The sequence below is a fragment of the Saimiri boliviensis genome, chromosome 5, assembly GCF_048565385.1.
Source record: "Saimiri boliviensis isolate mSaiBol1 chromosome 5, mSaiBol1.pri, whole genome shotgun sequence".
Taxonomy (NCBI): Eukaryota; Metazoa; Chordata; class Mammalia; order Primates; family Cebidae; genus Saimiri; species Saimiri boliviensis.
The window spans coordinates 120,969,299-120,982,789 of NC_133453.1; the positions used below are offsets into that span (position 1 = coordinate 120,969,299).

General features: G+C 38.1%; 1 protein-coding gene and 1 long non-coding RNA gene across 4 annotated transcripts in view; one reads left to right on the top strand and one right to left on the bottom strand.

The window, feature by feature from the left end:
• Positions 1–7,473, top strand: part of LOC120368104 (uncharacterized) — a 33,094-nt gene extending 25,621 nt beyond the window's left edge. For 2 of the 3 annotated variants that reach the window (XR_012517802.1, XR_005582320.2), the window contains 3 exons: positions 806–1,038; positions 3,663–3,706; positions 4,749–7,473. This is a non-coding gene — a long non-coding RNA (uncharacterized LOC120368104). The remainder of the gene's footprint in view (positions 1–805; positions 1,039–3,662; positions 3,707–4,748) is intronic. The other variant, XR_005582321.2, reaches the window with a different exon arrangement.
• Positions 1–13,491, bottom strand: part of DPP10 (dipeptidyl peptidase like 10) — a 1,392,171-nt gene that overhangs the window by 1,060,004 nt on the left and 318,676 nt on the right. The window lies entirely within an intron of this gene.

A 13,491-nucleotide genomic window follows, 5' to 3' on the forward strand; every position in this document is an offset into this window, starting at 1 on the left:
GCTTTTCCCGCTATTTCAAGGGTTAATTAGCATACTGTACATTGGCAGAAAGAAAAGCACAAAGGGTTTGGAGTCAGATACCTTGGTTCAAACTTAAAATTGGCTAGTTATACGACCTTGAGCAAGTTTCTTAAGTCATCGGAACCCCAATGTTTTAGCTGCAACATGGAGAAAACGACAAAAAACTGAAGTGCTATCAGAATCTATTAATTTAAGTGATGTACCCAGTAAAGCAGCCAAGAAAAGTTTTTTAATTTCCCTTACTTTACTTTTCAACAAAAGTATCCTTTTTATTTCTAAATATCTCAATTTTCTCAGAATTTTGTAAATGTTCTACTTTCAGAGCATTTCTTGACTATTTCAAAGCAGAATGAGTAAGAAACAATATTGAATCTTCATGAAGTCAGAAATTGAGTTGTGCTCTTTATCCTTTTTAATACAAATTTCATTCATTTTAATGATATAAAATTTCTTCTGTCTAGAATAAAATTAAAAATACAATTTTGGCAAATCATACGGTATTATACTAAGTTAAATAATTGTATTTACTTATTATGCTGCAGGGCAACAAATGTGAAAACAGTGTATCTTATATCAGGTTTCCCAGAAGGAGGGGTTTGAGAGAGAGGCAATTGTCCAAGTGGGAGAGGGCCTGGTAAATTAAATACACACACACACACACACACACACACACACACACACACACACATACAGTAAGTAATTGAAGAAAGTAAAATATTTCCAGATTAGAAGTTCAATGACCTTCTTTAACTGACATCTGGTCTCTCTCCACCTGATCCCACAGGAATACCTGGAGCATGCATGGCACCACAGGTTTATCTCATCTCAATGTGAGGAGCCAGCCTTCAGATTCCTGTTATCAATTAAACATTGGCTGGGGATGTATGCCAAAGGGAGAGTGCACTATTCTCCCAGGTATTTTCCTATATGCTGAGGACTGTTCTCAGAGGAAGGACGCATCTGGGGACTATTAGCAGCCAATGCTCACAGCTCCTGGAGGATGGACATAACTGCCTGGTAAAGAGGATCTGGGTGGGGCAGTGATGGCATCTCCTGCCTGTGGAGACCAGTTAGAGGGACTTCTACAGAATTAGAATTTAGAGAAGAGATATGATAGCTCAGATTAGAGTGGTAATGGTCCAGATGATGAGAAGAGGTTGACTTCAAGATTTAGAAATAAGGAATATTGAAGCTAAAATATCAATTGCCTCTCTATTTGTGTCTTTTCCATATATCTGATTCCAAATGCTGTTTCTTTTTTTTTTTTTTTCCAAATTCATCCATCTGCTTCAATTTCCAGAAATCTCTTATTTGCTACTTGGCCTAGCACTTTGACATCATTTTGTTCTGACCCATTCCCACTCACTGCCTATCCCTACCAATTCCTGGCAATTTTTCAGACTCTGTCTAATTGCATATACTTGGGAACTCTCATTTTGCACTCTTCATCTCAGCTTATCCCCCTGGTATCTGACCTACTGCTGCATAAGCACATAAATCTTTTGTGATCTGCTTTTCTGGTCCAAATTACTTGCCTTGTCCCCACAACCATCTGGTTGTGAAATACGATAGACAGAGAGCCAGTTTCAGATGCAGACCCAAACAACTCTGTAGAAAGTCTTGCTTGAAACAGTAGTGTAGTAGTAGCTACCAAGACAGAGTAGGAGACAAAACTAAAAAGTTTCTTAAAAAAAAAAAAAAAAAAAGATTTACAGCACCCGTCTTGGACTCCTTAATGTAGAAGAATGTAAACATACTGAGTACCATTGTCTGAAAAGTAAGAATGCATTATAGACCAGTTCTTTCTTTATTCACTGCGCTCATACGAATGAAACCAACTGATATAAATGCCATCAGGAATATCTAAAGACAGTCATTGTTCTCTGTTTAGTCAGACCACAAATGGCTTAACTAAAACCACAGTGGTTAATATCCAAACGTTTGGTGCTTAATATGCAAAGTATCAATTACCTGGAAATTTCACTTTTTTGGGTAACTCCCTTTTTTTTTCTAAGTATGATCAATATATTTAGTTACTATAATTAAAGTTTGATTGACTGGAATACTTAGAAAGTAGTCTTTTCAATAACTTCAAAATTAACCCAATTTGTCTCAATTGTCTTGTTGAAAGTACTTGGAAAATGCATTAATCCATTTCTTATCTTGCAAATGAAGCCTTTGAAAATAAGACACTTTTTGTCTGATAGCTAAAAGGACCACAGGTTATCTGACCATCCATTTTCACTTAACTAGATTACAGATATGAAAGGAATAGGGGGTAGCTTTGAAAGTTTTTAAAATTTTGTTTTTTAATTTAACAATAAAGCCTTATTTTCTGACACTTTTTGTTATTTTCTGACAAACTAAATGCAGACAACATACAGTTGAGGTTTCTGCTGTTTTTCAGTGTGATTAATCAAAGTTTTGCTGTAAAATAATTCATTTTTTATGCAGAGACATCTCTAATTTAGCCATTTCTAAACAGATAGAGGAAAAAATTGAGCCCGTACATTTATTTGAAATACAATTAGAATAATGGAAACATCTATATCTTCTTAGCATTAAAGACTGTAGCATGGACAATTAAAAGCTATCCCAGATTAATACTATTAAAATGTCATGAGTAATATAGACTTGGCCCTCTGATTTATTATTCAACATTAATATATAATTTACTCAGAAGCTATGCAATGAGAAGTGTTGATAAATTAACACAGCTATGAAATTTTAAATAGATGAGAGAAAAAACCCTCAGATTGGACTGCTTCTCAAATAAAGACTTCGACTGTCTAAAATATGATTTGGTGAAATGGCAGCTTGGAGATCTGGTCAGCATATGCTATATCAATGGTGCCTGCAGAGTGTGGGTGGCTTTGGGACCAGTCATGAAGTTTACAATATTAGGGAAGAATTGTTTGGTAGAAAGTGAACGGAGTTGAATGAGCCGCACAAACAAAAACTGAAAACTGCATTAACTGACTTTTTCTTTCTTAATTACACAAAGTTCTGGCAATCACTAGACTTGGAGTTCTGTGACTTAGCCAAAGTCTGAATCTAAAAGTAATCAACAGAAATAGTTCCTCTTAAAGTACACATGCGGACAACCATGAGAACTCTGGAGTCAGGCAACACCGAGACTTGTATATAACACAGAAGGGGCTCAAACTTGCAAGACCAGCTTGTTTGACTTCGTTGTGTGAGGACTTGGGGACTCTAAGGAGAGAGACTCCACAGGACTGTATTTGTGTGTATTGCATGGAAAGGGAGCAGGGATTAACAGCTATTTACTGGCTGTGTTTCAACCCAAGTAAGTCAGCTTTTATTCACACCAGTGGTTCTCAAACTTAAGTACACATCAGAAACACATGGAAAGGCTTGCAAAATCAGAATGCTGGACCCTATCCCCAGAGTTGCTGGTGTGGTAGGTCTGGGAAGGTTGTGAGAATTTGCATTTCTAACAAATCCCAAGATGCTGTTGGTCAGAGGACCACACTTAAGGCTACTAATTTCTATTATATATATTTGAGGAAAGTATTCTAAAACTAAAAACATCAAATGGTAAGTTTAAAATGCTGCAGAAGCCCTCATACAAGTAGTCTCACTGGCACTTCCCTCTTCCCTTTTTGTACCCTTTCTCTTAGGTCTCTGGTACCCGAACACCTTCAGCTGCCAATGGCACACCCTGGTATGCAAACTAATTTAATCATTCTTATTTATGAATTATTTTTCCTTCCTTCCTTCCTTCTCCCTCAGTCCCTCCCCCTTTCCTTCCCCCTACTTCTCTTCCTTCCTTCTCTCCTTACTTCCTTTCCTCCTCTCTTCCTTCTTCCTTCCTTTCTCCCCCCCATTCCATTCTTCCTTTTCTCTCTCCCCTCTTTTCTTCCTTTCTTTCTCCCTCTTCCCCACCCTTCTTCCTTCCCCTTTTTTCTCCCTCCCTTTCATCTCTCTTTCTTATTTACTCCCACCCCTCCCCCCTCTTTCCTTTCTCCCTCCCCACCCTCCCTCCTTTTTTTTCTTTCTTCCTCCCTTCCTCCTTCCTTCCTTTACTCCCTCCCCTCCTTCCTTTATCCCCTCTTTCCTTCCTTCTCTCCTTCCTTTTCTCCTTCCTTCCTTCCTCCCTCCCTCCCTCCCTCCCTTCCTATATTCAAGACTTCATAAGTTGTGGGCATTAAGCTAGGTGCTATGTATTTTAATGCAACTAAACCCTTAAGGACTGTGTCACTTGACATACAATCACGCAAAGGTCAGTGTGCAAACTACTCCACAGGGCTTCCTTAACTCTTTTGCTAAGGAATTTTTTCTAGGAGTATAAATAAATGTTTCACTTAAGAGGTAATATTTGAATTGGTTCTTTGAGTAAATTTGCCCAGTCCAGGTTAAAAAAAAAAAAAAAAAAAAAAGAGAGAGAGAGAGAGGTTAAGGGAGAAACTGGTCTTGCCATATTGAATTGGTACTATATATGAAGACTGAGGGCCCTTCCCCACAGAGACTGTGCCATTTGTCTGCACTGGGATTTAGATCCCGGTGCTTTAAGAGGCTGCCTAGGTAACTCTAATGTGCAGCCTAAACTGAGAACCACCATGAAATTACTTTTGATTGTAAATTCTTTTAGAAGCATTCAGGTTGGATGACTCATATGGAAAACTGAATTGAGTTGATTCTCCAGTTTTCTTATCTAGGCATAGCCATTGTTTTTCTCTTTTAATTAATGTGCTCTTCCTCACCAGCTTCAACTGTTGCCAATAAACATCCTTGGATCATCTCCATGATTCCCTGAGGTCCATGAGGTCCTTCTCATGGAAAAGTTTCTGCCTGATGCTGCAGATCCCGCAGGGAAAGCTGGACACCTTCCTTTGCCTTTTTCTGACTGCACACACTTTCATAACTTGCATGCATGTTGCTCTTAGAGACAACTCTACATTCTTTCCCAATTTTCCAGTTTGAACCACAATTTTTAGAAATTGTTAAATTAAGCCACTACTAATCAATCACTAAGCATTTTACATATCATCTCCTTTAGTCTTCACACTAATTTGTCTTTATAGTTTCAAAACATTGCCTTATATTGTATTTAATGTTTCCATGTTTCTATACTTTTTCTCAAGATTGCAGGGTTTTCCTCTTCTTTTTTCTTTTTATCTTTTTTAGAGAAGTACAATATGCCTCTCTTAGGTCAGGATTTTTTCTCCTATCAGGTTTTTTGTTTTTCTGTTTTGTTTTAATTTCTTTCTTATACTGTCTCAGACTATCTTAACTACTGACACATAGAAAATACTCAATAATATTGACTTCAATTGAACTTAAAAGAAAAAATAAAGACATACAAAAGAACAAACGGGGGTAAAAAAGGAATTATCATGAATGCATGTTTGTGATAACTCCTTGTTTAACATGTTTATCTTTCAGAGCCTCTCACAGACTAAATTCTTCTTTGCCTGGGCCTTCTGTCTTATAGCGCTCTATGTCTGACTATTGGTTCTACCTTATCCTGCAGTCTTGGTTCAGAAGAGCGGAGAGGATCTTCAGATTCTTTCACAGTAGAGCACCTCCCCACATACACACCAAAACACACACAGACTTATTCTGTTTTCTTTCTTCATTGCACTTAGTACAACTCATAATTTACTATCATCATTCTTCCATTAGATTATAAGTACCTATACCAGAAGTTCAGAAACCAACCTGCTTTAGTCAACAATACTGATAGTTGCCAGATATAGTGGCACACACCTTAGTCTCAGGTACTCTGGAGGGTGTAGGAGAGTATCACTTGAGCCCAGGAGGTTGTATCTGCAGTGAGCCATGATTGTGCCATTGCACTTCAGCCTGGGTAACACAGTCAGACCCTGTACAACAGCAACAAAAACAGTGTAACCACTTTCTACACTAATGCTAGGTACACAATAGGAAATTCAATAAATATTTATTAAATGAACTGATGAGTTAATGAATGGAAACTGGACACGAACATAGATATACTTCCTGGTCCTGCTACTTTCTCCATTATATTTGTTTAAACAGCTGACTATCTAAGCAACAAAATATCCAATTAGCTATTAGTCATTTAAAAAATGACCTTACTCAACTCAAATAGTCAAATACATGTTTTTATTAAGTTGTTCTGTCTTCATAATCTTTTTTTGGAGGGGGAGCAAAATAACATGTGATTTAGAAACATGACAAAAGGTTAACCATTTATATAAATACAGCCACTTTGTTTCCCAGGCCATTTGTTTTGCATGTAAATCAGTATCCCAGTTTACATTTGAAAAACATGTTTTTCCTTGTTATTTTATTTCATAATCCCATGCAGGTTTGGTGCTTTTCCATAGGATGCCCACAGTCTGGTTAATTGTCGTTAATTGCTTCCTAATCATTCCTGAGAAAAATCAATGCTAGAAATGCCATTTCTGCACAAGTGAACAGGCTGCTTTGGCCACAAACAGACTTTCCCGACCCAGGCTGCATGGTAGAATCATCTGAAGAGCTCTTAAAAGAATACATATGCCAGCCTCCACCCTTTGAGATTTGAATTTTATTGATAAAAGGTGAAGCCTTGCTACTATTTTTAACGCTACCAGGTGATTTGAGTGTGCAGCCAAAGTCAAAGAGAATCATTGACTTAAAGAAAAATAACTGTGTTCCCTCATAGAATGGACTGCTTGCCCTCAAGACGTAGAGACATGCTCTGACATTCAAATCAATCGAGTCATTATACATAAAAGGCAGAGAAACTGCTATTAGTTGTGTGCTCTCAATGCCTGCAACCTGAATGGGGAATGATATAAAAGACTCCAGCTTGGGGACCTTTTAAGTCTGGTGGTTGGCTCAGGACCAGAACTGATTGTGAACAGAGCAAGTGACCACCCATCCAGGGCTGTCCGCGTGTCTCGCTGGTCCCTTGAAGGACTAAGCCTCGGCCCATGCTATGGCCCAACCCTCAAATACCGTTACTTTCTCCCAGTATTAGCAGTTTAAGCCAACCAAAGCCACGAAGTTCCTATGGAGTACTGCTAGACAACTGTATGCTGTTTCCCAATCTTCCAGTTTGAACTGAGATTTTTAGAAAAATGTTAAACTAAGCAACTACTAATCACCAAGTATTTTACGTATCATCTCCTTTAGTCTTCACATTAATTTCTCTTTATAGTTTCAAAACTGCCTCATACCGTATTTAACATTTTCATATTTCTATACTTTTTCTCAATTGCAGGTGTTTTAAGAGCAAGTACAATATGATATATTTCATCATATCAAGTCACAAGATTAAGAGGTGAAGGAAAGAAAATTATTATATGGAGAGTCCCTCCTAGATATAAAATGATAGTTCATTTAATCCTCACAAAGATCACTGAAGATAAGACTTATTATATTATACCAATGGTGTAGATGTAATGCTAAGGCTCAGAGAGGTGAGATAGAATTTGAACTCAATTTAGTTGCTAGCTACACTTATTTTGGGTGGGGGTGGGAAGGCCTGGCATTTGGGGTGGGAGTGGGTTGGCAAACTTTGACCTTAGTTTCTTTGGGAGGAGGGCTAGTGATTGACTATTCCTGTTTCTAAGATAGGGACATCTATTATTCCATCCTTCATTGGTCTCTCTCTGTTCCCTCATTTCCTGCATTATTTGGGAGTGTGGAGTGTTTTACCGGATTGATCGGTTTGATAGAAGAAACTGAGCTTGCCTATCTCGGCCCCTTCTTCTCTTCATTCTCATCAGGAGCTAGTTGACTGCAGGGAGCGTGTGTCACCGTTCTGCTTCTCCATGTCTTACATTTTTCATGGGCAGGTCCCCATAAAGGGATGCTCACAGGATCCAGTGCTGCCCATGAGTGGGTCTAATTCTGGGGTTCAGCCTTAAAAAATCCATTGACAACCTCTGCCTATGCCATTTCAGCTTCATCAGCAAACATACCATTTTAGTCTCCTTTCCAGTGCTGCCATTTCTTAATTGGTCTAAAACTGAAGCAAGTAAAACAGGGGGGTTAAGTTGAGTGGTTCTCTAAGTGTGACTGGGCACCAATCCTGAGTAATGAGTAATGGAACTTTTAAGAAACACAAGTTCTCAGGCCCTACTCTGGGTCAACAGTTGTTGTTTTAACAGTCCTCCAGGGGCATTCTGATGCCTGCAAAAGTGTGAGCACAGTGTGAAGCCCTGATATGAACAGGACTATGAGTCCTGCCTGCTGGGGCTCTTGGCAGTGGTTAACAAGGTGATATCTTTACTACACTGTCTAGGCAGGAGCCTTAGTCTGACACCAGGCACAGTTAATTTTAGGATGATGTAGAGCAGGCTGTCTATCAGTTTTTAATTCCAGCCTCTAATCTGAGTAGTTGCGTGATTTTGTTTTGCTTTGTTTTGCTATTTCTTCTCTATTACTATAGCATTTTAGTGTCTAAAAGGTTGGGAGATATTCTTCAACTTTGGCAGGCTTTCTTTTCTTTCTATTTTACAGACACCTGAAGAGTGAGAAGATGATTATCTTTCAACTCACATCCCTGAAAAAAATGCCAAGAGTGTAGGAGGAACCAGCACATGTCAGGGGAGGGGGCGGCTACCTGCCCTTCTGAGTAATGATAGCTCAAATGAGTTGGGAGCAGCAGGCTAAGGCCGTGGTTCTCAGTGTGTAGACCGTGACCATTGACATCATTTGGGAACTAAGTAGAAATGCAAATTCCTGGCCGCACCCCAAGAAAACTGCATCATAAATTCTGGGGCTAGGAAGTAGCAACTGGGGCCTGGCTACATATGCTGTGATCTGGTACAATAGCAGAGGCATCACCTGGGAGCTTGTTAGAAATTCACATCTTAGGCCCCATGCCAGATCTACTGACCTATTCACAATCTACACTTTAATAAAATCCCTGGGTGATTGGTAAGCACATTAAAGTTTTAAAAGTACTAGTGTAGAGTCAAGGATGCAAAAGCCAAATCACAGGGCAGGAGAAGAGAACAAGATTTTAATGAGGTTTTTCAGCTTAAACTCCCAATATGTTAGTTACAATTTGGAGTGAGGCTGGAGTAAGGAAATAGATTGAAACCTGGAGAAAGGTAAAGAAATCTCCTAGGAGCCCGAAGCACCTATTTCTACATGCTCTGCCCTCATTAACCTTCTGCCAGCTTATTGGTGGACCTGCTGTGCTTAGGTACTTGCCTGGGCCTGGACCATCACTAGGGACTTATTGTATCTCATTCCAGTACATGTAGCTTCACTAGCAACCTTTTCAGATCTGCATTAAATTTCTAGCCAAACTTCTTTTGAAATTCTTCTCACAGCAGGGCAAGCCTCCCTAGATGTCCACAGAAGGTCATTTCTCAGCCCAAATAGGTAGCAGCCTAGGATCAATAAGGACCAAATCAACGCTGAGCATTTAAACCTGTGGCTGGAGTGTGACTAAGTACTTGGAGAAATTGTAAAAAGGTCAGGTAGCAAGTACTAGCTTTGTAACTAGCGAAAGCACTTGTATATATTTGGCATTTCGCAGAACCTTCAAGCTTAGTTTGATTAGTTATTAAAATTATGGTAGGCCAGTAGGGAGAATCATGATAATTTGTATAGGTCACAGATAATCAGAAGTGTCTCTCCCAGTGGGATGAAACTTATTAAAATTCGTTATTTAAATCTCTTTGCCATTTTCACATTCTGGGCACATGCAAAACGACTTGTCCCTATCTTGGTCTCCAAGGAGAAAAGCAGACATCTTCCATTGTTCTTTGTTTGGTGCTAATTAACATTTTCAAGAGGGTTGACTTAGATGCAGCTCTGTATACCAACAAAGCAATCACTCCATCCAACTTCCAGATCACAGCTTCATCTCATTAAAGACTTAGTTTTTAATATTCAGAGTGTTTAGATTATTTCAACTGGTATCTCCAAAACTTGTAATCACATACAAATAATCCTCAGTTTTCTGCCACCAATGCCGAAGGGATAAAGTGCTTTGTGAGACATGAATTCTGTTATTCTTATTGTTAGCCTTCTGTTTTAGAATAATGTAATTTCTATTCCTGAAATCCAGCCAGCCAGCATGGACTCATTTGGTAGAATAGGCTGGTTGGCATCTACCCAATGGCTCTCAAACCTGGAGGAACACTGGAATCCTTGAGAAAATGTTAAAAATATTGATGCCTGCTCCCCTCCTCTCTAAAATACTGATTAACCGCATTAATTGGGGTGAGACCAATTTTTTATCCTATTTTTTTTAACAAAATTCTAGTGCCATTGCATGGAGTGGTTTTCTGTCTTCCACTCAGCCTTCCCCATACTTTACCTTCATTACATTTTTGCCTTGGATTACTTGACTCTCCATTTTTTTTTTCCACAGTGGTCCTATTCTTTCTTATTTCTTTCATGTACTTTAACATGTAAAAAAATACTTGATACAAAACACAGAAAAGCACAAGTAAAAAAAAACTTAGAAAATACATATATTTATACCACTCAAGGATAACTGAGAACATTTTGATTCCCATGTTTCTCTGCATCTGAACACATATTTTTTTCTTTACCAAAACTTATCACACTAAATATGCTCCTTTGTGGCCTAAATTATTTCCTTAACACAGCATTATGTAGAGGATGTAGGACAAATAACAACTCTTTTGCAACATGATTTTGAATGGCTGCAGGTATGCCACCATTTTATGCACCATAATTTAGTGTACTAACTCTTTTCTCTTTGGCATTCATGTGTTTTCGATATGTAAAAGTAGTGCTTGGGCTGGGTATGGTGGCTCATGTCTGTAATCCTGGCACTTTGTGAGGCCAAGGCGGGAGGATCATTTGAGCCCAGGAGACACAGATTGCACTGGACCAAGATTGTGCCACTGCACTCTAGCCTGAACAACAGGGTGAAATGTTTTAAAATAAAATAAAATAATAAAAGCAGTGCTTGAATAAGTGTCCTTGTTAATATATCTTTTTTAAATCTAGTAATTTTTAACTATTGATGGGTATGTACCTCGGTATGTACCTCTTAAGATAAGAGGTACATACCACAGAGCTGGTAGTCATTGGGAAAGAAAGGCACTGGTAAAAACAGTAAAACAACACATTCTGTTCTGGAAGTTGAGTCTTTAAAAAAGACATTTTTTTTTCAAGATCTTCAGCTTATATTGGAAAATCCCCTTTGTCCTCTGTGAAGAAATGTGGATGCTCAAGGTGCATGTATCTCACAGGGTCCACTAAGGGAAATACAGTCTCCAAGTAGTTTCTGCTCCCTACGGCACAACTTCCCAAACTATTCTGGTTAAAAAAAAAAAAAAAGATTTTTTGCTTGTTTCATTTTGTTTTACTTCCAATTTTTCATGGATATATACTTCTGTAAAATGGAATAAAAATAAATGTCTAGAAAAATAAAATAAAAATGACAGACAAAATGTGCAAGTTTCTATTTTTTTATTACTAGATTCAAGTCATAAAATTTCTTTGACAAATTGCTGTAAATATTTTAAGAGCTTACTCTCAGTCTCTACACTCAATTTCACGGTGGGCCAGTGACCAACAGTTTACAGCTCGACAGTGATAGACCATAATTTGAGTAGCACTGGTTTAGAGCACATTCTCCAAGGAATGCATTAGCTAAATGAGATGATCTACTGTTTGCATGAGAAAAAAAAAGTTCCCTAGCAAATGTATAATAGAAGTGCAAAGTTTAAATAAGTAGTTTTAGCAATTGAATGAAATAATCAAGTGGGACTGTAGTAACCAAGAATAATACTAGAAACACAGAGAGCTAGGGAGTCCATGATCTACAACTGGAATGATCCAGAAAAGAGGGAATAAACTGTACAGGAATGGCATACAAACTCGTGAAGCATTTGATATTTTTCTGAAAAGTTCTAATTTTTGACTTAGGAATGGTTTCACGGGTTTTCCCCTTACAACCATTTATTAAACTGTGCTCCTAATTTTTTTGTATCTCTATATGTTTTATAATTTTAAAGTGCCATACATACACCTGTATGCTAATGCTTGCTAAGACTGTAAATGACAAATGCTTCTATGTCAACACAGTTGAATGCAGCTCAGTGATGGAAAATGCACATTGGAGGTGACTTTGGTATATTTATATTCAAAAGCATAGTATTTGTATCTAAAGATCCTTTCAACAGTCCTTAAATAAAGGATCTTATACTTACCACACTTACAAAGGATAAAAGACTGATAAAAAGGAAGACAGACCAAAGTCCCATTTTTAATAGTGAAGGACAATAGTTTATTATTCTTAAAGGATACCTGTCAGGTAAGATGCTTCCTAAAGGAACAATATTGTGTGTGTGACCAACATCTAAATGTGGAGAACTGGGAGAGGGAAAGGGCAGGCTTATCATTCTCCCTCAATTCCCCTCTTATCTATATATCAGTTACTTAATGAGAAAAACAGAGAATACTCCTTCACTTGACTTTAAGATGACACAGTACATCATTCAGAACTAAGTGATATTTAGATAGTATTCTCACTAAGAATGTATACACATACATGTATATATTAGTGTGTATATATAGTGACCAGCCTAGGAAGTCTCTTTCATGTTTCAGTCTGAATTTCAAAAACAATGTTTCATTGACAAGTTTTGCTTTTCTGATTTTGATCTATTTTATGCTTAAGTGAAGAGGGGGCATGAGGCAGCTGAAGAAAGATAATAGCATCTTGTTCTTTGTGATTACTCATTCACATTTCCATTTCCATTTTGTCTTTGGAAAACTCCTAAAGCAGTTTACTTTGATTCCTTATTCAGAGTTCTAAACAACAATCTGTTTCCTGCTCCTTTGGGGTTTGCTCATCAAATGCAAAGGAAGAAAGCAGCTCTGGACATTTTATCTAGCATCACTCTCAGTTCAACCCTTCAAAGCACTGTGTTACACCCCTGCAATCAGCCTAGGCTCCAGAGACATCAAGTCCAGCCTTCTATCTCCTGACGACTGATCATGCAAGACCAAATTCTGCAGCTAGGGACAAGTCACTTATCCATTTGAAACTTAGTTCCCTGATTTCTTTGACTGATTTTTATTTTTTTCACATTGTTAAAAAATGTATTGATTTTTCTGATCTAGAAGCAGAGGAAGGAAAGAAAAAATAAGATGGGATCAGAGCAAATGAATGAGTGAACTAAATGTATCTGGCTCAGCAGAAATAGAACCCAGTGGGTGAGGCCAAAGAGGACTGCTCTTTGAACCACTGAGACATCTATTGAGCTTAGTGTCACTATGGCTATTTCTATTGGCATTTCAAAAGACATTTGGGTAAAGGATTGAAACAAGAGGGAATAGGATGAAAGAGAGGGGAATAAAAGGAAACAGACTAGGAAAGAGAGTCAGCTGTATAATTCTTTTCTGGCCATTTCCTGCTGGTGGAAAACACGGGACAGAAATAAGGAAAAGAAGAGATAAGATGAAAGTGCAATGGAAGATGGCACAAAAGTAGTCAAGAGACTAACAGCAAAGCACATCGTTAGGGGTTCCCTC